Source organism: Octopus bimaculoides, chromosome 17 (assembly GCF_001194135.2).
Source record: "Octopus bimaculoides isolate UCB-OBI-ISO-001 chromosome 17, ASM119413v2, whole genome shotgun sequence".
NCBI classification, from domain to species: domain Eukaryota; kingdom Metazoa; phylum Mollusca; class Cephalopoda; order Octopoda; family Octopodidae; genus Octopus; species Octopus bimaculoides.
Genome location: NC_068997.1, coordinates 53,209,756 through 53,210,313, shown reverse-complemented (window position 1 = coordinate 53,210,313; position 558 = coordinate 53,209,756). Strand labels below are relative to the sequence as shown.

The window sequence follows — 558 nt, the reverse complement described above, 5'->3', positions numbered from 1 at the left end:
CATATAGATATGTATGTATGTATATTGAAATATAGGTTGATAGATACATAGATAAAAAGGCAGATACATAGATGGTAAGATAGGCAGATAGATAGATAGATAGATAGATAGATAGATAGATAGATAGATAGACAGAGAATTAGATGAAGTGTCATCGCACCAAAAATACGTTTCATTGCTTGTCAACATGTATTAAGATCAGTTCTGGCAGGTACTTCTCAAATATAGTTTCTCCTTTAAACGTATTTCGACATAGAAATCTCGCTTTAATCAAAGATTTTTGACATCAACAGAAAAGAGTTGCATTTATTTTGCGTGTGCGAACTAAATCAATCTTCCGTGACAATATGCATGTATACATGTGTGTGTATGTATACATGCTTGCAAGTATATATGATTGTGTGTATGTGATTTATATATATATATATATGTATCTATCTGCATCTATTCAGCATGTATCAATCTAGGGATGGATATATCCTTATGTGTGTGCGTATTTATATATATATATATATGTATCTATCTGCATCTATTCAGCATGTATCAATCTAGGGATGG

At 31.0% G+C, this 558-nt stretch overlaps 1 long non-coding RNA gene across 1 annotated transcript in view; it reads left to right on the top strand.

Moving 5' to 3' along the window:
- Window positions 1–558, top strand: part of LOC128249719 (uncharacterized) — a 67,610-nt gene that overhangs the window by 48,444 nt on the left and 18,608 nt on the right. The gene's annotated exons all lie outside the window — the stretch shown is intronic.